Raw genomic sequence first — 24,088 nt, forward strand, 5'->3', positions numbered from 1 at the left:
AAGGCCATTGTGCTTAGTCTCGGCCATTTGGCAGTCACCTCCTACCCAAAATCCAGGCTCTGTGGGACACTGCATAGGAGTAGGGTATAGGACCCTGCCTCTCAGCTACCCTTGCTCCTCTGTCCATCATTCTCTCCTCCCAGGAACTCTCCTTTACTTTCCTTAGCTACTTCCATTCCATCTTGTATCATCCCTGTCTATATCCCAGTAGTGCTAGCTTTGGAAAACAAATTCCCCTAAACTCTCCATTGGTGCAAGAGAACCTCAGATTTCCTGGAGTAAAGGAATATGGGAGGAAGCAGCAGGGAAAAGAAAATGCCTTTCTTTCTTTCCTGAAAAGCCTCCCCGAATACATTCCCCAGTTGGGTTATCCAGCCACACTGTAATTGCTAGTGGTGAGAAACTTAGCTGTCTTTATTTTAAAAACAATATCAGTTTTCATGAAACACATATCAATTCATGTTGGACTTCAGGCTCTGGACCCTGGGCCTTCAGAATATCAGGCATCCAGACAGCGGAGTCTTATGGACCTGGGGATGGTTCCAAAGTCAGCACAAAAGATTAAAAGCTTATGCAGTCAAAATTCCCCATGACTCTGCATTGGAAAGTGACCCTTTGCAGTATTTCACTCAGGCCATCACAGAGATCTTATTTTTCAGCATTCAAACATTTCACTGTCTTTGGATGAGCACAAGATGAATTGGTTGGCTTGCATTTAGAAGTCACAATGAATGAAGAATATTTTGAACACAACAGTCACCTTTAATGTCATGTGAAGCTCTCATTAAGACAGCCCAGGGGACCCGGCCTCTCTCCCTTCTCATATTTACTCAGGGGCATGCATTCCTGGAGTATAATGTCTGGTGCAGTCAAAGCATCGTTTTACCGTCTCTCTTCTTCCCCCTCTTTTCTCTCTGTCTCCATCTCCACTCCCTCAAGTGCATATAGTTTGCTTGGAATAGGAAAGAACTCCACTGTGCTATAAACACCTGCCTGCTCTGTGCCAGGCCCTGGACAGGTCGAACAAGCCCTGCTCTCTCAGTATCACTTCCTGGGCTCCCTGACCTCTCTGTCGGCACTTTCTGTGGGCTCCCATCTTTGATCGTCCTTGGTGGCTCTTGCTCTTTTTTTGATTCCTAACCTTGACTAAATACCTTTCACTCCAGAATGTGTTTAGTGATCAGTTAGGCCTTGGGGTAATCCGGCTTTGGCCCAGGCTCCGTTTAGAGTCATGCTATTTTAGAATTGATGACGATAGCCACAGGCTCCCCTGCTCTGCTGTGATGCTGCAGGAGATCTTCCTTCCCAGTGTCCTGGGCCTGTTCTTACTGGCCTTTTTAGAAACTAAGATTCTTCTCTGTATTTCCATAAGTTCCTGCCTCAGGACAAATGTTTCTCTGCTGAGCACAATTTTGGACATCTTTTCTCAGTGATCTTCCTGGAGTTATAATAAACCAAGTTGTCTGATGCTCATTGCTTTATCTAAGCTGTGATCAGTGGGGGAAAAAGGCTTTGCCTTAAGACAGCGTTTGAATATTGACCCTGCCTCTAGTTGTGTGACCCAGCACAAATTCTTTAGCCTCTCTAAGCATCTCCAGAGACTCCACTGTAAAATGGAATTGCATTACCTACCTTGGAGGTTACTACAAGGAATAGAGTTAGACAAAAGGGTCGGGCACGCACAGATCTTCAACACCTGTTAGCTGTTAACTATTACCTCATTCCGTGGGGGCAGGGGTGGGTTAGGTGAAATGTGGGGCAGCTGCTTCTGCTCAGAATGTTTGAAGCCATGGCTTCTCTTCCTTTGTATGGCTAGTCTGGTTTTGTTTTAGACCAAGGCAAAGTGCGGCGGTGGAGGCACACCTGGTTCAGGTTCCCATCCTGCCACTCAGTTGATGCCACCCTTGGGTAAGTCTCTGGTCTCTCTCAGTGCAGTTTTCTCATTTATAAAATGAGGGTAATGTTATCCAACTTGCTGATTATTGGAAGAGTAGGAGATAAAGTATGTAAAGTGGTCAGTTCAGTGCCTGCCTTGAAAATCATCACCTGATACTGGGTGCGCCCTTTCTCCTCTCAGATCATACGTTCTTTGTGGGAAGGAACATGTTGGTGTCACTCCTGGCTCAGTGATTGGCACGAAGAGAGGCCTCAGCAGCTAGCAACGGATCAAACAAATAACTCTTCTCTCCCTAGTTCTCAGAAGACCCCGTTTGAAGGCTGTAACATTAAGGTCCCATAGCAATTTAAAAGATAAACAAACCCAAAATAGGCTCCTACAGCATTAAATAGGGCAACTTTCAAATGGGTCATGATGGAAAAAACAAAAATCTCAACTGTGTTATGTAAAAGCAGGCTCACAGGACTTGGTTCACATAAGAAAAAAGCTCTGGAAAATTGTACTTGGGATTTCAAACCAAAGGCAAATATATCTGTGGTAAAAAAAATATTGCACATGATTCACTAAACGTTTTTTAGACAAAAACCAGTGTTTTAAATAAAAACACGATGATCATAGATCCCTGTAACTGTTATTCTGGGACATAGTTTCCCCTTTTCCAAAGTTTGAGGTCTGGGTTAGATCTAGGGGCCTTGCAGGCTTTGACAAGATGTTTGGATTTTTCCCAAAATACAGAGAGAAGCCACTAGAGTTTTAAGCAGGAGTAGGCTGGATTGATTTATGTTTTTAAAAGCCTGGCCTTTTTCTCACTTCCCCCTGCTACCTGATGACCATTCTCCATCCTGCCTCCATTCTGCCTTCTGCGCTGTATCTCCTGTTGGCTTCTCTTTCCACACCATCTCCTCCCCAACCCAAATCACTTGGGCCCACGGCAATGGCTTCTTCCTCTTTGCTCATAGCATTTGCTGGGATCTCATGCACACTCGGCCCCATGACATTGCATGCTATTATTAGCTTCTGCATATGTTAGTTAATGAATTAATTCAGCAAGCATGTATTGAACAGCTGCCGCATGTCAGGCACTGAGCTAAGGGCAAGGGATAGATGCAATTAGGACACGCTCCCTGCTCCCAAGTAGCCTAGAGTCTGGGAGCGGGGTCAGCTATGTAAACAGTGATAAGCCTGGCAAGGTTTTTATGGGATCTGAGATAAGGGACCTCTAACCAAAGGGAGAGATGGAGAGGGTAGGGGTGGGGAGGGTTAGGGGAGACTTCCGGATGAAAAAAGGTTGGGACTGATTCTTCAAGGCTGACTAGGAGTGGCAGGGAGGGGTGGGCGCAAAGGGGTCAGGTTGAGCAAAGGCATGAGGCAGAAACAGGTGAGAAATTGCAAGCAGTTCATTGTTGATGCAGCATTTAATGAAAGGCTGAGAAGCATAGGAGATAAGACTGGAAAGCAAGTGGGAACAATGCAACACAACACAAACACAACTCAACACCCAGGATGTCGCTGTTCAGATCCAAGGAATTCTGGATCTCGACTGGGGAAAAGTCCCATGGTGGGATATAGGAGGCCAGCGGTGTTAGTCATTTATTTATTCATTGAAGTACCGTCCTGGGGATACTGCAGTGAGAGATCCCTGCAGTGAGGGATCTCTGCCTTCAAGGAGCCTGAGGAAGCCCTTGGGGAAGAGCCCTGACCCAGCCTCAGGGCTTAGGAAGCCTCCCTGGAGGTGGTGTCCTCTGGTCAGTTCTGACAGTGGGCTTCATGGAGTTGAAGGGGTAGGGAGTGAGAAAGCCACCATGCAAAAGAGCTCCTGGTGGCCCACTTTCCCTTGACCCACCCCCCAGCCTTCCAGGCCCAAGACACTAAGCCACAGATGTGGGCTGGAGAGGCGGGGTGGAAAGTAGGCTGGAGAGAGGCCCGCAGAGCCCTCCTTCCTGACTGTTTTGCTGCCTCCCCAGTCATCTCCTGGAACATGGGCCTGTTTTGTAAACACAGCAAGGCAGCCCAAATATGTGGGGTTTGGCTCTGGCTTGGCCAACCCAGTTCACTAAGCAAATAGTAAGGGATTATTTTCCCCTTTTCTTCCTAAACTAAATCTTCTCTGGGTGCATAATTTACAGAACTGCAGCGAACTGCAGTTTGGCGTCCTTCCCAAGGAAGAAAAACACCTCCTCAGATTTTCCACACGCCCGCCCCATCCTGCTGGCCTAGTGCCAAGACTTGACTGGGGATAGGGCTGCTGCTGCTGCTCTGGGGAAGGGCGGCCGTGGGGGGATGTGCCACCACCCCAGGGTGGCAGCATAGGCCAGATTTCAGGAGATAGTGGGAGAGTGGGAAATAGGTGTGTAGTTGGTGGGGGGACAGGAACCTATGCAGATAGAAGCATGGAACCATGCTAGGAACCATGCTGGCACCAGCAGATCCTGGAACAGCTCATTAATGGTGCAAAGCACCTTCTCATCTCATTTCATCTCCCAACAAACGCATGAGACAGGCAGAGTACATGTGATTACCATTCCCATTTAACCAATGAGTTCGCAACTTGAAATTGGCCTGAACCAAGTTAGGATCCCATCTCTGCCATTGTGTGACCTTGGGCAAGGCATGAACTCTCTTGCAGCCCCCTCTGTCTATTGGGGATAATAATAGTACTTTCCCCAGGGTTGTGTTGAGGGTGAAATGAGATACTGTGAGCAAGGAGCCTGCTCCATGGCTGGCCCTAGCAGGTGCTCCCCTGGTTCTATTATAATGGCTGCAGAGGTTACCTGACTCCTCTGGGTCCTGCTGGGACTGTGCCCCAAGTGTTCTGACTTTCAGCACAGCCTTTTATATTGCCTCAGTCACCCCCATGCCCACCTGGCCACTCCTTACTCTGTCGCCTGTCCCTCTCACCTTCTCATTTCTCCCTCCTTCCCTCTCCCCCACACTCCCCCAGCAGAAGATGTTGCAAGCTTTGAGGTTGCCCATGTGCTTTCAGCTCAGAGATCTATGCTGACAGCTGAGTAGTCTGTAAGTCCACCAGGGCAGTCCTTAAGTCCAAATTCCTGCCCTACTCTGTGAGAACAAGTGACCCTAGAAACTGCATAACGGGTGAAACTTAAGCTTCAGAACCTGAGCCCCAGTTCACAGTCTGCCTGTTTCCTCTTATAGTCAAGGGCAAGCATCCAAATGCCCCTTCATTTATCATTGTCATTGCCACTCTGAAAGGTCAGAGCGCATTCCTCTCATTGCCTCCAGACACTTGGCTCTGGGCTGTGATTAGACTTGGAGGCGCTGAGCCTTGCATGCATTCGGCACTCATGAATGTTTGTAGAGGAGGAGTCAGGTCATGCCCCTTGCCAGGGCCTGCAGGGTCTATGTTATCACAGCATATGGGAAAACAGCATTTTCTCATCTGGGTCAGCTCAGTGGCTCCTTTGTCATAGACCCAGATTATTTCCCTAATGAAAACTCAACAACTTTTATAGCTATTTCCTCTGCCCTCTTCCCTTAGAATTCTCAGGCTCATTGTTGCTTCCTTAAGGGCCTGTCTAACCATCCCATTGAAAGTGACTCCTCCTGCCCCACCCAAGGCACTATCTCATCATCTTTTTTTTTTTTTTTCATGCTACTCCATACTGTCTGAAGTTATTTCTTTGCTGATTGTTTTTGTGACTACAAAGCAAGCACCATGAGAGCAGGACGTTTTCTATTGTGGTCACTGGTATCCCGGTGCCTGGCATGCATGTAGCTGGAACACAACATTTATTCATTTATGGATAAGTGAAGCAACCTGAAGATCATGGAGTTCAATGTCTTCATTTTGCAGACAAGGTTGCTGAGACTCAGAAAGCTTAAGAAGCCTAGTGTCAATTCTCTTGGGCAGAGCCCTCTGCCATGAGCTCTTTCTCCAGGATATTCTTCCTCAATTCTGAAGGGCCTCTGGAACCAACATGTAATGGTCTGCTTTTCTATTCATGAAGGAGGACAACTTTGTGTCTCTGAAGAGTTACAGCGTTAAAAATGTATCTGACAGGCACCCTAATAAGCCAATGGACAGTTTGCTCATTGGGGCTGAAAATGGAAAACACAGAGATGTACAGAAAACACCCTGAAAAGAAATTAACATGAACCCACTTGATTGTATAATATGATGTCATCATTTTGGATATCAGCTGGCCAGGGAAACCCATAACTGGGTCATGACTATTGGTGTCGGGGGAGATGTTTCCCCTCTAGATTCTGGTGGAAGAATAAGGGGTCCATGATGAGTCATAGGGTGCAGTGGGCTGGGAGGCTTCCTCATAGAGTAATTTGAGGATTAACTACGAAGAGATGCATAAAAGGTTCAGCATGGTACCTGCCCAGTAAGGGGTAGTTCTGTTTTCATCCCTAAAGATGGATGATTCTGGCTGAGGACTTATTTGCTTCTCTGTTTCACCGACTCCCACTGGTTTTCTCATATTTTTCTTATGGGAGATGACAGGAGATGACTCATGCCAAGTAGCAAAATGAGCCAGCATGCTAGCTCCGGTAAAACATTGTGTGGGGCAGTAAGGAACTAATAATAATAATGATTATAACAGTCACTGCTTCACTTAATTTACACGTTTTATGTCCCAGCCAATGGGCTAAAGGCTTAGGTGTGTTACCTCAGTCACTTGTCTAAAGTTGGAACTATTTTTGTCCGGCTTAACAGATAAGAAACAATCATTCAATCCTATGAGAAAGGAACTATTTTTACTCCTATTTTCCAATTTAAAAGATGAAATTTGGAGAGGGCAAGTGGCTTGCCCAAGGTTACTTAGCCGACAAGGGGCACGGACAGAATTCCAGCTGTGGTATGTGATCTGACTCCAGAGCTCAGGAATAAAAATATTTCCTTTACTGCCTCTCAGGAGGCTAAATAAATTAGAGGTGGTAGAGTTTTGGTGACTGTCAGTCTCTTGTTGTCTCTAGCCCCTTTGTTTTGTTAACCAGCTATAGATAACCCATGTCCAGTAAGAATTCACAGGCTATATTGTCACAGACAAAAGCGAATGAGTTTTACAAGAAGACACCTGGGGCAGCATACATGATTGTCATAGCCATGACGATCCAATGAAGTGAATTTCCAAGCAATAAGTGTTCTGTGCTCACACCACCTTGCACCTGAAAGGCAGGGATTGCATTATTTGTATTCAATTAAATAAAAAAATATACAAAAACACTGGCTCAGTGCCTGGCAAAAAGTAGGCACTTAATTGCAAAATACTCTCATCTGTACCTTTATTTCCCTAATGCCTAATACAGTGCTTGGCGCATAGTAGGTGCTTAAAACATATTAGTTTTTTTTTTTTTTTAAACTAGTAGCACTTAGTACTCAATAAAATGACTATTTATTGAGGTTCCATGCTAAATATTTCAAGACAGTATCACTTCTGCCCCCTATACTCATTCAATGAAGTTGTGGTTAATAACCCCATTTAGCAATATGACTTCCCTTAACAGAAGGAAAAGCAGGCATATGGAGGTTAAATACTTAGGATACTGAGCTGTCAAGCTGGTAAGTGGCAGAGCCAGGGGTTTAAGTGAATGACTTATCAGAATCTCCTTTGATGGTCCCCATAGTGACCAGAGGAGATGAGTATCATTCTCTAGGTGATCTGTGGGCCATAGCTTGAAGCTTGCTGCTTCTTAGACTCTTACTTATTTTTAAAAAAGTTGTGCCACCTTTGCTTTCTAATATATCTATGGTTAATTCAATCTAAATTAATGTTTGAAGCCATTGACAAGTTTCATTACTTAAATCATGCTCTCCCCGAGTCTTCATATTATCTTGATGCTTCAGAAAGATGTACCATGTTTGTCCTGTGGCTTCCCATTCTCCTGGCAGACCACCAGGGACATGCACATTCTGGGTTGAGCATGGGACTGCGGGAACCTGGGAAGCTTCCTGGGAGAAGTGAGTCTTGAACTAGAATTTAACTAGCTGGCAGAGGCAAAACTGGGACCTGGATCTTATAGCTCTTCTTCCATGCGTTCCCTGCTCCTTACCCCAAATCCTTTCACCCTTTATCCCTTGGTAATGGTAGAGCAGAGTGGAGGCTCAGTACAGAGCTTAGAATATATGAGGTTGTCAGTGGCAAATAAATGAATGAATAACTGGGTGGATGGATGAAGTCTGGTCAGTGATGGGTATCAGCATCCCCTTGGAAAGGCCAATGGCCCGAGAGAAGCCAAGGAGGGGCTTTATATTATGAAGGGTTCCCTGGAGGAGGAGGCTACAGCCACCAAGGACACCATAACCTTGCCACCTAAAACGTCTAGGTTTTAGGCTATTATTGATGCTGCTGTGATCACTAAATGTCAGTCAGTGAGGGAGCATCTTGTGCCACTAGAACTGGGCACTCATAATCAATTGGGAAGGTAATTTAGAGGGTCCTAGAGATTTTCTAGTCTCTTCTTCACATTTTATAGATTGGGAAATTGAGGCATAGAGAGGGAAAACAAATGACCCAAGGCCACATGGCTTGGTGGAACTGTTCATTGCATATTCAATAGCCATTTCTTGCTCCTTATTCCTTCTCAGCAGAGCCCCAATTTTGATTGGTATTGGGCATTCATGGTTTGATGGAAGACCTTACCCCTCTCTGTCCCTAGAGAATAAATCTTGGTTAGTTTGAGCCAATAACAATCATTTTATCCTCTTTGCCAGTGACTGGTTTGGGATGAGCATGTGATTGAATTCTAACCAACAAAACACGAAGTGGGGGGCTTTGGGGGAAGTTTTCCTCCATCTTAAAGAGCAATGACAGTAAGGGCTACACAATCTTAGTCTCCATGGTTTTAGAATTTGCTGGATGAGGACAGGGTGCTTGGTGTACTTGCAACCAAAAGAGTCACACTGAGGACAAATGCCGGCACACTGTGTACCAACCACGGTGCACTGTGGTTGGTCAAGTTGCATGATGAAAAGAACCTGAATCCATGGTGGTGTCACTGAGCCACTGAATTAACAAGTTCTGGAACTGTTCTACCTCTGGACTTCTTATCAAATGAGACAGCGAAATGTCCTTATTGTTTAAAATAGTTGACTTGAGCTTTCCATTATCAGTCACCCAATGCATCCTTATTGATACATATCACCAGGTAGGATCAGATTCCCAAATCAGTGTTTAGATGGCCCTTTGGAGTGGCTGGAGTGGTCTCTGAAACCACCAGGAAGCAACAGGGGAAGTAAAGAAGTGTTTGGGATTATCCACTGGGTTGTGTCTCGATTGCTCCTGTAGAATATTTGAGGCTCTCAGGAAGATCCCACAGTCTGGCCTTGGATTTGGACATAAACTTTGTAATCAGTAGAATTAGGGTTGGCTTCTATATTTTAATGTTAAATATGATTTTTACTTATTTATTTACTTATTTATTTTTGAGATAGCCCATGAGGCAGGAAACACAAAACAATGATTTTTACCCTCAAGGCCTTATTCTGTCACATAACATTAGTTGTGGCAGTTCCATAAAGACATAAAGGACTCAGACTCCTTACACATCTCTGATCCATTATTTTCAGGGTGTAGCCCTCACCCTCATGTCCAAGATGGCTGCCAGAGATCCACCATCACATCTATGTCCCAGACAGGCAAATAGAAAAGGTGGGAAGAATGTTACCCCTCCTTTGTTTAAAGGCTGCAATAAGATTTTATTGTTTTCTGAACTGCTCTTCCTCATCCCTTCTCCCCTCTTTTCTTTCTCCCTCATCCCCAAATGCCAACACAGGGTCTCCAAGTAGAGCCTCCTACATTTCAAGTTAGTCTTTTGATATGTAAGTGCTCAATAAATGTTTGTTTCTGATGATGAGGGGAACAAATGACTCCCTTTGCATTCCAGGTTCTGGGGCAGGGCTCACATTCCCCAATGCCTTGCAGAGCCAGGGAAGAAATGATAGAATGAATGTAACAGTTTGGTATAAGAAAAACAAGGAGTGGGCTAGGCGTGGTGGCTCCCTCCTGTAATCCGAGAACTGTGGGAGGCTGAGGTGGGTGGATCACCTGAGGTCAGGAGTTTGAGACCAGCCTGGCCAACATGGTGAAAGCCCATCTCTACTAAAAATACAAAAATTAGCTGGTCGTGGTGGCACATGCCTGTAGTCCCAGCTACTTGGGAGGCTGAGGCAGGAGAAATGATTGAATCTGGGAGGGGGAGGCTGTAGTGAGCAGAGATCGCACCACTGCACTCCAGCCTGGGCAACAAGAGCGAGATTCCATCTCAAAAAAGAAAAAAAAGAAAGAGAGAAAAATAAGGAGTGGTAGCAACCCTCCTGAAAGGAGGTATTGTTATTCAGCTGCTGCCAATTGTTGTCAAGAGGGACTACAAGTTCCATTTTATCAACTCTTCCATTATTCAACAGAAGCTGAAAATTTGTATTTTAATGTTAAATATGAGTTTTACTTATTTATCTTCTTATTTATTTTTGAGATAGAGTCTGGCTCTGTCACCCAGGATGGAGTGCAGTGGCACAATCTTGGCTCACTGCAACCTCTGCCTCCTGTGCTCAAGCAATCCTCCTCCTTCAGCCTCCCAAGTAGCTGGGACTACAGGTTCGTGCCCTTGTCTAATTCTTAAATTTTTTGTAGAGATGAGGTCTCAATATTCTCCAGGCTAGTCTCAAAGTTCTGGACTCAAGTGATCCTCTTGCCTCAGCTGCCCAAAGTGCTGGGATTACAGGTGTGAGCCACTGCATCCAGCCTAAATATAATTTTTAAATGTTAGGCCAACACTGTGTGTTTTTTGGGTTGAGAGTAAATCTTGAGGTCAAATGTTGTATTTGATTAGTTCAGCAGAATCTGGAATATAATGAGTACTCAATGTTTACTGAATAAATACATTAAAGCTTTCCAATGGCTTTTTTTCTCCCAGCAGATTGAATGAAACATGTGGAGCAACTGATGAAAGACAAAGGCACTCATGTCTTTGTTATATATTAATTGTTCTAGTGTTGTTTTATTTCTCTCTCTCAAACTAGAGGCTAAGCACTCAAAGACAGAGATCATATTATCTATCACATCAGCCTCTTCCTTTTTAAGGAGAGTTCCCCAAAGGTCTGTATTAGGCTTCTTCTTCTTCTTCTTCTTTTTTTTTTTTTTTGAGATGGAGTCTCGCTCTGTTGCCCAGGCTGGAGTGCAATGGCGTGATCTCACCTCACTGCAACCTCCATCTCCCAGGTTCAAGCGATTCTCCTGTCTCAGAGCCCCGAGTATTTGGGATTACAGGTGCCCCCACCACACCTAGCTAATTTTTGTGTTTTTAGTAGAGATGGGGTTTCAAGGCTGGTCTTGAACTCCTGACCTCAGGTGATCTGCCCTCCTTGGCCTCCCAGAGTGCTGGGATTACAGGCGTGAGCCACCACACCTGGCTTGAGGCTTCCTCTTATATCTCATTGGATAAAACAGTTATATTGTTGGAAATCTGGGAAATTTAGTCTTTTACTGAGTTATAGTTGTTCAGCTAAAAGCTGGAGTTCTTTTACCAATGAAGGAGGAAAGGATATTGGGAAGCTACTAGTAGTCTCTTCCACATGACCCTGAAAAGAAAACTATGGGATGCTGCAGTCAGCAGTCACTGAATTCCATGCTATAATAAATAACGTGAATTGTAAAGTGTCAACACTAGAAATCGTTGCTCATTTTACAGGTAGGACATTTGAGGGACAGAGTAGTGAAGGGATTTATCCAGGGTCACATGATAAGAGAAGCTGTCCTTCTAACTCTGTCTTGTACTTGATGTCTCGCCAAATCTTGTTAGTGTCTAAATCATAGCATTTATCCCTCATTGATTCCTTCCTGCCATCGTGAGGCACCCAGGCCCTCTTACCTTCTCACCACCTTCTAAACTTGGCACCATCTCACCCTTTGCCCCAATCAAGTCTTCACTGATGACTTTCTCAGTCCCTCCAGCCCAAAGTTAGCTCATCATTTTCATCATAAGGAGCAACTAGCATTGATTGGTAGAGGCTTCCAGGGATGGTCTCTCATGGATAATTCTGAGGATTCAGTGAAAAAGAGTACTGAGATTGATTAATGAGGTTTACTGTGGTTGTTCAAGAAATGGTGCCTCTTGGGGCAAGAGTTCATCTGAACCCTGGCTTCTTTCCTTTAGGGGCTATGAAAAAGCCCCTTTCATGGGCTTACCCTACAAGGTATCTGGCATTCATGTAGAACAGCCCTGTTCCTACAAGCTAGGTGAACCTCCAGCCACACTGCAGTCATCTGGGATGGGAGTGGGCAGTGGTGTGACTTATCACATATCAGAAGTTCAAGGCCATCCATCACCAGGGCAGACCTATCTGATTCTGTCTTGCGTCAGACAGATAACTCTTATCACCACTCTACAAACCTCAGCATGTAAAAATAGACAGGATTAGGTTGTGACCAGTGCCCTGGAGTTACTGAGGCAGCCACATAGTGAGATTGTAATGACAGCTCTCTCACAGGCCAGATGCTAAATATATCTTCCCCACAGTTACAAGGACGGTGCCAGGGAGCACACCAGCTGCGTGATCCTTCCCGGTCACGAGGGGAGAGATCCTGAGGACTTTGCTCTCAAAGTCTATTCCTGAATCAGGCTCAAGCCCAGACTAAGAATAGATTCTCTGTGTCCTGGCTAGCTGTCCTACCTGTGGTCTCCAGATAGGATACCATATGTCACACCCTGACAAGCATGTAGGCAGCTGTGGAAGAGATGGCAGGACTCTTGGGCATATCTTAAGAGAAGTCTTTGGGTCGGTAGGGCACATCTTCTACCTGCCTCATGAACTGTAGGAAAAGGAGGGAGCCTTGGGTTGGTGGTATTGGAGGGGAAAGGGCTCTGGGAGTACCCCATCTACACCTGCAAATCCACAGAAGCAGCCAATCTGATTCACTCCAAAGCAAATCCATGGTTGATGACTTAGATTTGGTCATATGTGCCCCTTCCTTCCCTAACACTTCATTTCTTGAATAGCATACAGCTATTTGCCAGCTTAGCTAAAATTTTAACTACACAAGTATTACATTAATGCATTTTTATTGTAAAAACCTTCAAACAGCACTTTGGGAGGCCGAGGTGGGCAGATCACCTGAGGTCAGGAGTTCGAGACCAACCTGGCTAACATGGTGAAACCCCGTTTCTACTAAAAATACAAAACATTAGCTCAGCATGGTAGCACATATCTGTAATCCCAGCTACTCAGGAGGCTGAGGCAGGAGAATCGCTTGAACCTAGAAGGCGGAGGTTGCAGTGAGCTGAGATCACACCATTGCACTCCAGCTTGGGCAACAAGAGTGAAACTCTGTCTCAAAAAAAAAAAAAAAAAAAAAAAAAAAAAAAAAAAAAAAGAACACTGGCTTTTTGGAGAATCCTTTCTCCTGATCCCCAGACAATTTTCTTTTTTGATTCAGCAGAGGGGGCGCTTCCCTGGACCTGCAGACAGGTTGACAATACCTAGGCCATGGCAGAAATGTCTCTGCTATATAATATCCTTTAACTCACTTAGTCAGTTTCATCACTGGGAAACATAAAACAACAAATTACTCTATAAAAGCTAAGAAAAGAATTTCTCTTCATCCTTTTCTAACTAAACATGCTTGTATAGGGTTACAGTGAACTGATCTTATATCAAATTCTGCTCAAAAGCAAACAGTGTTCTAGCAGAGGAAGACCAGGGTAAATCTCCCACTTGATGATAGCCAATGCAGGGAATGTTGGCTGGTACATCATCCAGGCGGAAGAATCATATCTCCTGGAAAGTGAAGTGGATCTTTAGTGAAGTGAAGAGAAAATATTTTAAGAGTCTCACTATTGATGTAAGAAGAGATTGAGTTAAAAAATACATAAAAAGCATCCTGAGTGTGTTGAATGTAATTGGACTCTTGTAGACAATTCTAGAACTAACTTCAAGCCATGTATAGATGCAAAACAAGGGCTGAATTAACTCATAATCATCAGACTTTTGATAAATATAAGTGGGGCTGGTAGCATCTTAATTTTCTGGTATGTTACAGTAGAAAGAAGGTATTTCAGAATTCCTGGTTGGAATCCAATTTCCAGTTCTTACTAACTATGTCACTCTGAACCAATTACTTTCTCTGAGCTTTAGTGTCCCTCTTTGTAGTACTACCTACCTGATAGGGTTGTTATGAAGATTTAAATAAAATCATACAGGCAAAATGTCAGGCATACAATATTGCTTCTACTACTACCACTACCTCTGCTACCACTACAAACACCATCGCTACCACCACCACCACTACTACCCCTGTTACTACTTCCACTGTTCCACCACCACTATTCCTACTGATACTACTACTACCGCTACTGCTATGATTTGTAATGCAAGAGACAAAGCAGGCTTCCCATTACTGTTAGCACTCTTCTGTTCCAGATGGAGGTATTTTAAACAAGGAAGACAAACCTTCTTTTCAATGAACTAGGAGGAAATAAAACCATAGACTCAAATTCCTTTTCCCTCTTGAAGACAAACTACCTTCCTTTGGGTTTTGGAAGGAACATCTGGCATGTCAATTGGTCTTACTGCTTTAGGCCAGACAGTAGAAATGTTGTCTGCATCCCCGCTGCCTGGCTCTGTAACTGTGTTTGGGATTTGAGGTCCTTGCAGGAGGCATGCAACATACCTATGCACTGTTCTCTTTGCAGGACTATGAATTTCAGTTTCTGTCTTCTAGGAAAAATTTATGATTTCCTCCCTAGTTCCCCCTCTCCTCTGAGTTCCTGAATGAAGACATTGCTTCCTTGACCACCTGCAGATGCTGTGGGGTACCATATAAAGTCTGCTCACATGGTGGGTGTGAGGACAGCAGTATGGCCAATGTGAAATTCTGTCTTTTGGCTCCCCTCTTCCCCAGCCAGAGGGGGCTTTCTTCACTGATGAGTCAAGTGATGCTAAAAACAGTGCTTCTGATTTTCTTTTTTTTTTTCTTCTGAGACAGAGTCTCACTCTGTTGCCCAGGCTGGAGTGCAGTGGCGTGATCTTGGCTCACTGCAACCTCCGCCTCCTGGGTTCAAAAGATTCTCCTGGCTGGGCGTGGTGGCTCATGCCTGTAATCCCAACACTTTGGGAGGCTGAGGTGGGCAGATCAAGAGGTCAGGAGATCAAGACCATCCTGGCCCACATGGTGAAACCCCGTCTCTACTAAGAACACAAAAATTAGCTGGGCGTGTAATCCCAGCTACTCGGGAAGCTGAGGTAGGAGAATCGCTTGAACCAGGGAGTTGGAGGTTGCAGTGAGCTGAGATCATGCCACAGAACTCCAACCTGGAGACAGAACGAGACTCTGTCTCAAAAAAACAAAACAACAACAACAACAACAAAAAAAAAACAAAGATTCTCCTGCCCCAGCCACCTGAGTAGCTGGAACTACAGGCACCTGCCACCACGACTGGCTAATTTTTGTATTTTTAGTAGAGACAGGGTTTCACCACATTGGCCAGGCTGGAGTGCTTCTAATTTTTAAGAAATGCTGCTATACCTTCCTTCTTCAAAAACATGTTTTCTTTTTGAAAATTGTATTGCACTCTCATTATGAAAAATATAGATAAACAAAATGAGGAAAATAAAACTAACTATAATCAACAGTGTATCATCAATATTAACAAACAATGTGGATGCTTTCAACCCCTTCCCTGTACATATTTATACACTTTATTCTCAAACTGGAATGTGATCACAATCCATAATACAGTCTTCAGCATATTTTCATTAATTGGTGAGAAATCACCAATGGCTTTCCACATCTTTCAGTACTCATCTTCAACATCATATTTATTTATTTATTTTTTGAGACGGAGTCTCGCTCTGTTGCCCCGGCTGGAGTGCAGTGGCCCGATCTCAGCTCACTGCAAGCTCCGCCTCCTGGGTGCACACCATTCTCCTGCCTCAGCCTCCGGAGTAGCTGGGACTACAGGCCCCCGCTACCAAGCCCAGCTAATTTTTTGTATTTTTAGTAGAGACGGGGTTTCACCATGTTAGCCAGGATGGTCTCGGTCTCCTGACCTCGTGACCCACCTGCCTCAGCCTCCCAAAGTGCTGGGATTACAGGTGTGAGCCACCGCGCCCGGCCTTCAACATCATTTTTAATGGCTCATAGAATTCTATGTTATGGGACATCATCATTTACTAGTTTATTTACCCAGTTTCCTGTTATTGGACATTTGGGTTGTATAAACTTTTTCCACCATTACTAATAATGCTGTGGCAATTCATAGCCTTTGCACTCATCCATGATTTTTTTCCCCAGGGCTTATCAGATGATTTTTCTGGAAAGGGTGTACATATTTTAAAGGTTAAAAAAACTCATGTCCCTAAATGGCCTTCCCAGAAAGGCTGTCAATTTGCACTATATGTGACAGCACCTCATACTTTTTAAGGTGCTGTCTCAGTGGCTTCTCAGCACGGCCCTGTGTGATAAGCAAGGCAGATATGATGACTTATCTTTCAGAAACTGAAAAAACTAAAGTGCAAACAGATCCCCCCAGGGAATGTAACAAAGTGAGTTGCCATAGAGAGACACTGAATCTGATAAAACAATGAAACGCCGGGAGACAGTTGACAAAACAAAAAGCTATGATAGCTGCTCTGAAGCTCCTGAGAGAAATTAGATCTCAGGGACAATTGTCTGTTAAGTGTTTGGCAATCAAATCATGTCATCGGCATGCAGGAGAAAGCATACCTTTCTGTATTCTGTTGTGAGAGCAAGCACTTGAGGAGCCAGGAGTCCAGCTCATCCACGATTCCAGAGTGGATAAGTGATTTAGACAAGGCCACTCAGAGAGTTAGTGGCCGACTCAGAATGGAAAGCCAGGTCTCCTGACTCCTAGACCAGTGCTCTCTGACAAACAATGTGCCTCTCCAAGACACCTGGGCTGTGGCCATTGACCAAGTCACTCAAACTTCAGTAGTTGTCTAGACTAGAGCAGTGACCTGGGGATCTTATTAAAATGTAGATTCTGATCCAGTCTGTCTGGAGAGGGGCCTGAGGTTCTGCCTTTCTAGCAAGTTCCCAGGTGATTCCTATGGTCCAAACCACTCTTAGAGTAGCAAGAAGCTAGAGAATGGCTCAGGTTAAAGACAAAGCAAGTGACCTAGATAAAGACAGGGCTTTTTGGCAAATAATACAGTATTTTAAATGCTGATGATGGAAAAGGTGTTCTTGGTTGTTATGAGTCTTAAAATAAAGGCCTTGTCCCTCTTCTGCCATAAACACCCTGACATGAGACCAACTCAACAAGCCAAAGGAAAGCCTAGGGCCTTGGTGGCAGAGGGCGGTTCGAATACACCCACCAACAGCACAATTGCCCCTTCATTATGTGGAAGAAGCCGCAGCAAGGCAGCCAGAATAAAAACCACTTTGTTTAACATTCCAAAGGCGTTCCCAGTATCCCCCAGAGTCCTCATTAATTACCTGGAGAATTACCAAGGGGTTCTTGGACAGGATGAGAGCCTCCTTCCACTGCAACTCACCACCCTTATGACACTCGGATGACGAAAAACAGCCCTTGATGAGGAGAGAAGAGGAACGGAGCCAGGGCACAGAAGAAGGGCATTGACCCGTGAGATTTCCAAGGCACAGACATGGCTTGCTCTTTCTCAAACAGAGGCAAAGGATGTCGGTGCTGTTGACAGTCCTGAGCATGAATCTTTGGGACTGCAAATGGTAAAGATTTTCAACACTTGGGGAGTAGGCCAGGGAGGGTGTTTGGTGCCATGGAGGAGTGATGGGACTGGGCCCAGGCAGGGCTCAGCCTGGGGCCAGGGAAGGAGCATTGTGCATATTCACTGTTTCTTTGGATTTGGAACCAGGAAATGCTGGCATTAAAGCTAGAACAACGGAGTCACAGGAAAAGATCTTAGAGGTTGCATAATCCTGACATTTTAAAACCAAGTTCCCTGGAGCTCTACAGAGTCTATGTGAAGGTGTTTTAGGGACTGCCATTTAGTGTGAGGTCTATGAGGATGTGGGGCTGGTCTCCCGTTCTGGCATCCCTTTGTATCTGTCTTATACATTGGGACTGTAAATGTGATTGGTTTCTGTAAAGGTTCTTGCACTTAAAAGTTGCTCTTCTGGCCCAGTACAGTGGCTCATGCCTGTAATCCCAGCACTTTCAGAGGCTGAGGCAGAAGGATCACTTGGTCCTGGGAGTTTGAGACCAGCCTGGGCAATATAGTGAGACCACATCTCTACCAACAATTTAAAAAAAAATAGCCAAGCATGGTGGTGAGCGCCTGTAGTCCCAGCTACTCAGGAGGCTGAGTGGGAGACTCGCTTGAGCCTGGGAAGCAGAGGTTACAGTGAGCTAGGATCATGCCTCTGCATGCTAGCCTGGGTGACAGAGTAAAACACTGTCTAAAAAAAAAAAATAAATAAATAAAAAATAAAAATTGCTGTTCTTTTCTGACCTGTTTATTTTATAGCTCAGGAAAGAATGATGGCTTTTTAAAGACTCACAACTCATTCATGACATAACACCATGCGTTCTTCCTGACAGGGTGTGGTGATACCAAGGTATTCTAGGTTAAACAAGACCCTAAACACCATGTTAGATTCTTTCCCCTTAGAGCAGACTACTTGTTTTGCTTCATTTTTACAGTTTCGACCCCTCCAAAACTCAAACTAGTGTCCAGATTTCCAATATTCCAGTGACACTATGGTGTGGAAAGAGGACTGGCCTCAGGTCTGGTAGAGGGAGTTGCCTGTGTGGTGTGATATGTGTGGGCCTCAGCCAGACCCCAGTAAATTCTCTTCTAACTGGAATTCCCACTGTGGGTTAGGCCAGCAGTTTTCAAATGAACTCAGGTGCCAGTGTAGCTGAGGAAAGAATTCTTGAGTGACTTAATTCCATCACACAAATGAGAAGCAACTTACCAAGTATGAAAGCTAACTGTATGATAAGCACACAGTAGAACATTGTAAATTACACATACTATGTTAGTTGCTAAGACTAGTTGCACATATTTTGGCTCTCTGTATCCTTTGATAAGGCATGGTCACATAACATGTTTTAGACAAAGAAATCTAAGTGGAAGCTTTCAAAGTCAGTGTATGATCATCTTCATCCCCTTCCCTATGGTGCAGTATTCATGAAAGTCCACCAGGAGGTGGAGTCTCTGTTTGCTGGAGTCCCAGGGTTGCTATGAGGGGTACAACCCTTCTGCCAACCCACATCAAACATACAGTGTGGACAAGAAATACGTTTTTGTTTGTTTAAGTTATATTTTGGAGTTTTGTTACCACAGCAAAACCTAGCCTATCCTAACTGATACAGACATTTATCAAAAATAAACCAATGAGCTGTTAAATGGGACATTGTGGATTTTGTCATAACCCTTCCTTCCCTTCCCTTCCCTTCCCTTTCCTTCTCAGACAGTCTTACTCTGTCACATGGGCTGGAGTGCAGTGGCATGATCTCAGGTCATTGCAACCTCCGCCTCCTGGGTTAAAGCAATTCTCCTGCCTCAGCCTCCCGAGTAGCTGGGGCTACAGGCCTGCACCACCACGGCCAGCCAATTTTTGTATTTTTAGTAAAGACAGGGTTTCACCATGTTGGTTGGTCTCGAACTCCTGACCTCAAGTGATCTGCCCACCTTGGTTTCCCAAAGTGCTATATGACTCATCTCTAAGTCTGGAAGTCTTGTACCAAAGACCTTTGTGATTGGAGAATTTAAAACTGTATAGGAAAAAAATATATATATTAAATGGACAATGATTACAGATGAACTGATGAAAGCTTATAATCTTACATGCATTAAAACAGACCACAAAGATGGTGCAACATATAATGACAAAATCAATATTTAATGCATGATAAATTAGTATCAGTGGAGTCTAAGCCATTAATTTCTTTCTATCATCTTTATCCAAGAGGACCTTTTGGGGATTATTCTCCTTCACATGCTAAGAGGCTTCTTTTTTGAGTTTGATCGTCTATTTCAGACTCCATGTCTTTCTCATTTAATGACAAGAGGTGGCAGGCATCCATCTCCTTTAGTCCTCACTGGTACCAGACAACTAAAATAATTTGGATTTTTGAGGTTGAAATTATTTTGTGCAACCCATATTTAATTTTTCTCTCAAACTGTCTTATAGCTATACAACCCTAGCTCTGTTCGTGCTAATGTCATACTTGCTTTTTATCTGGCTTTCAGCTAACTCATTGCCAATACTAGTTCCATTTTCATACATTTGTATGGCTCCAAATAATTGAATCAGCCTCTAAGTCTTAATTCTAAATTTCTGAGAGAGATAGAAAGAGAATCAGATTGGCCCAGCTTGGGTCAGGTGTTTACAACTATAATTGATTATAGTCAGGGGAGGATCACATGGCACATAGAGAGCAGGATGAAGGACATTAGGACTCTTAGGCACAGAGGAACTTGTATACTTAGCAGGAAATGTTTCTGGTTTCCAAAAAAAATTTTACAGAAGCAAAAGACATATTCTTGAATTCCATGTGAGGGATTGGAAGATGCTATTGTTTCATTTGTTACTTGCTTATTCTGTTGACTTTTAGCATTCACTAGTGGAAAGCAGCCATGCATGCCAAAAATATAAGAAAAATTCACTGGACAACTTTAAGTAAAATGTTATCCACCAACTAGTTTTTGCATAAAAAAAGATTTGTAAAAAGTATTTTCGTGGCCTAACACTTTGGGTTGGCCTGTAGAATATCATGAAGCACTGAGTTAGATAAAAAAGGAAGAGCATTATCTTCATAAGCCCCAAGTGATCATGAGTGTAGGGATAAAGCTGAGGCTCTGATCCTTTGTTATTCATTAGAATCATCAGGGGAACTGAAAACAAGATAATATCTTCACACAGTCACCAGAATGGCTTAACAATAAAATTGATGATAGCAAATGTTGGTGAAGATGTGGAATAACTGGAACTCTCACACAATTCTAGTATAGGGGGTATAATTTGTACAGTCACTTTAGGTAACTGTTTCACAATATCTGCTAAAGAAGAATGTAGGCATATGCAGTCACCTGAAATTCCATTCCCAAGTATTTATTCAAAAGAAATGCATATAAGATGTTCATCAAAATATATCTACTGGAATATATACCATTTGTAATAGTCCCAAGCTGGAAACTACCCAATTGTCCATCAACAGTGGAGCAGATACACAAATTGTGGTGTATTCACACAATGGAATATTACACTGCAGTAAGAGTGAAAAAACTATGACCACACCAAACAATGTGGATGAATCTCACAGACAGTTTTTGGCAAAAGAAATCAGATGTAAAAGGACATTTTGTATATTCTATTTATATAAGGTACAAAAAGAGACAAAAGTAATCTATATATTGGAAATCAGGGTAATGATTATCTTTGGTGTGAGTTTTAGGTTCTGGAGATCTTTAGTTTCTTGATCTGGGTTCATGAGTATGAAAATTCATTAATGTGTACATTTATAATTCACTTTTCTGTATATATGTTATGCTTTATCTTAGTCTGGGCTGCTCTAACAAACTACTTTAGACAGGGTAGTTTTTAAACAATAGAAATTTATTTCTTACAGTTCTGGGGGCTGAGAAGTCTAAGATCAGGGTGCCGGCAGATTCAGTATTGGTGAGGGCCTGTTCCTCATAAATGCCTTTTCTGTGTCTTCACAGGGACAAAGGGGCAAACAGCTCCCTTAGGCCTCTTTTATAGGGTTACTGTCTTAGTCCATTTACTGTTGCCTAAGGCTCAGTAATTTGTAAAGAAAAGAAGTTTATTTGGCTCACAGTTCTACAGGCTGTACAAGAAACCATGGCACCAGCATCTGAATCTGGTGAGGCCTCAAGTTGCTTCCACTCCTGGGGGAAGGCGAAGGGGAGCCAGTATGTGCAGAGATCACATGGTGAGAGAGGAAGCAAGAGAGAGGGGGAGGGGCCAGGCTCTTTTTAACCATCAGCTCTTGTGGTACCTAATAGAGTGAGAACCCCACGACCTAAACACCTCCCATTAGGCCCCACCTCTAACACTGGGGATCAAGTTTCAACATTAGATTTTGGGGGACAAACATCCAAACTATAACAGTGATTAAGCCCATTCATTAGGGCTCTGCCCTCATGATTTAATCACTTCTAAAGGCCCCACCTCTTAATACTGTCACATTAGTGATTACGTTTCAACATATTAATTTTATGGGGACACATTCAGACCATACTTCCATAGCATACTTTGATAAAAATCTTTTAAAAAATTAGTGATGTATGGATGCCACTCTAGACAGATTGAATCCTCTGTGGGGATGTGAAGCCCAGATACAATACTTTACAAAGCCCCCCAGGCAATCTTCATGCACAGCAAGAGGTGAGAACGGCTGGTCTAGTGGAAGGAGTCTGGGAACAGGGAAACCTGGATTTAGATGCTGGCTCTGTTGCCAAATTGTGGAGTGGCTACAGGCAAATCACCTCCTGCTCTGGGCCTTGGTTACCAGGGGACTTAGCAGATGACTGATTCCTACCAGCCCTATAAGACATTACCATGACTCTTAGTCTAACAGATTAGTTGACATTAATAGGTTCTGAGGGGATATGATGGTTCAATTTTATGTGTCAGCTTCACTGGGCTAAGGGATGCCTAGATAGCGAGTAAGATATTATTTCTAGGTGTGTCATATGCTATTCTCTTCCAGAAAAGAATAGCATTTGAACTGGTAAATTGAGCAAAGTAAATGGCTCTCAACCAATGTGGGTGTGGGGCAGGAGAATAGAATCTGGAGGCTGTTTCACACTGAGTTCCTAGAACTAAATTGAAAGGAAAACCCTAACTTTCCACACCTAAATAACAAGAGGAGGACAGCCCACTTCCTTTGACTTTTTCCGTGTGGCAGATGGGAGACTGGCTGTCCACAACAAATCATACTAAGTGGGCATCAGGTCTTTGTTTGCAACTTTGTAACTTCACTCCAGCCTCTAAATGGTTGCTGTCCACAACCAATCAGACTGATTGCCGGCTACTACTTCAGTTACATGAGATGAGCATGAAGTGGCTAATGGGAAACCTCTAGTGGGTATTTGAACCCAGGAAGATTCTGTATCTGGGTCCTTGGGCTGCTGCTACTCAGGTCCATTCCCACACCGTGGAATGTACTTTCATTTTTCGGTAAATCCCTGCTTTCATTCTTTTATTGCTTCATTCATTCTTTGCTTTGCTGGGCGTTTTGTCCAATTCTTTGTTCAAAACACCAAGAACCTAAACAACTTGCAGTCACAACCCTGTATCGGTGACAAGTGGGTATCATCCAATCCACTGAGGGCCTGAATAGAACAAAAAGGTGGGAGAAGGGCAAATTTGCTTTCCCTTCTTCTGCTGAGATGTACATGTCTCCTGCCTTTGGACATTAGAGCTCCTGGGTCTCCGTTTTCAGACTGAGACTAGGACTTACACTTTCCCTGACGCCATCCCCTCAATTCTCAGGTCTTTGGATTCAAACTGAATTACAATATTGGCTTTCCTGGTTCTCCAGCTTGCTGATGGCAGATGGTGGGACTTCACGGCCTCCATAATCACGTGAGCCAATTCCTAAAAAAAATCTCTAAAATATTAAATACATCTATATATATTTTACTGGTTCCGCTTATCTAAGAACCTTGAATAATATGGGGAGGATATGATGAAAAAACAGATTTGTAGTGGAGGTGTGTGTGAGGATTATACTCTTGCTGTTTACTGGCCCAGCAACACAATGGCATGTTTAGGCTGGGTGGTGTCAGAATGAGAGATGTACAGAGGATATGGGAACCTATCTTAGTTTCATTCACAATTTTTCCTGGAGGTGGAGCCAAGTGGAAATTAAATTCACTTTTTTTCAGTTCAACTGCATTATCCCTTTGGAACAGGCTATGAATAACCCAGGAAATTAAGTTGGAAAAAAATCAGAGCTTGGTGGAATACTATAGATCATTTGGTTCAGGAGTTCACAACCATTTTAATGAGATCTCCCCCACTTTTCTCCAATTAAATTTATTGCAGGACTCAAATGTATAGCTAAATAACAAAGATGAATGGATTCGCAGGAAGTTAGAATTTTCATTTTAGTGAAGAATATTTCTTGACAAATCTCTAGTATCATAGAACAACTTATATGGGACAAATTTCCAATTTTATAATTGGGCAATTGAAGTTCAAAGAGGAGAAATGACTTGCCTCAGTCACATATTAACTAGTGATAGAGACA

At 43.6% G+C, this 24,088-nt stretch overlaps 1 long non-coding RNA gene across 2 annotated transcripts in view; it reads left to right on the forward strand.

Annotated features, from left to right (window-relative positions):
• The window catches only part of LOC105480382 (uncharacterized), a 94,592-nt gene that overhangs the window by 19,430 nt on the left and 51,074 nt on the right, over positions 1 to 24,088 (forward strand). The window contains exon 1 of one of the 2 annotated variants that reach the window (XR_986443.3): positions 15,929 to 17,571. The exons of the other annotated variant lie outside the window; for it this stretch is intronic. This is a non-coding gene — a long non-coding RNA (uncharacterized lncRNA). Of the gene's footprint in view, positions 1 to 15,928; positions 17,572 to 24,088 lie in introns of those variants that run through there. 2 annotated transcript variants of the gene reach the window in all.

The sequence above is a fragment of the Macaca nemestrina genome, chromosome 9, assembly GCF_043159975.1.
Source record: "Macaca nemestrina isolate mMacNem1 chromosome 9, mMacNem.hap1, whole genome shotgun sequence".
Taxonomy (NCBI): Eukaryota; Metazoa; Chordata; class Mammalia; order Primates; family Cercopithecidae; genus Macaca; species Macaca nemestrina.